This window comes from Ciona intestinalis, unplaced genomic scaffold (genome assembly GCF_000224145.3).
Source record: "Ciona intestinalis unplaced genomic scaffold, KH HT000374.1, whole genome shotgun sequence".
In the NCBI taxonomy this organism is placed as follows: Eukaryota; Metazoa; Chordata; class Ascidiacea; order Phlebobranchia; family Cionidae; genus Ciona; species Ciona intestinalis.
The window spans coordinates 1,238-1,754 of record NW_004190695.1 but is presented as its reverse complement, the minus strand read 5'-3'; positions in this window follow the sequence as shown (position 1 = coordinate 1,754).

Below are 517 nucleotides of genomic sequence, written 5' to 3'. Positions count from 1 at the left end.
AAATTTTATTCAATGTATTCCACATGGTGTGTAACTGCAACCAAGGTACCAAGGTGATCCTAGAATACAGATATTCTAGCGGCCATTTTCGATACCTTCTACTGGTGCCACCAACCTAAAATTTGGACACTGTACTAACTAGACCCCAGCGGTACCGATTCTGAAATCAAAAATTTAAAATTCGAAAAAATATTAATTATGAATATTAATATTCGTCATAAAAACATATTTATAAATTTTTCGCACGCACCAGCTTTAAATATGTTGTAGCGCTACGTATTAGCTACAAAATGAAACATTAATTTCTTCAAAAAAATGGGGGCTTGGGTTCAGAATACAAACAAGTATGGTCATAACTCAAATCATACAAATATCAAATTTTCGATTTTTTTGCGAAAATATAACTTACGCACATATCTATGTAGGTCACTAGCATATCATTCCCATTAAAAAAATAATTAATTTTATTTTTTTTTTAATTATGAATATTAATATTCGTCATAAAAACATATTAATA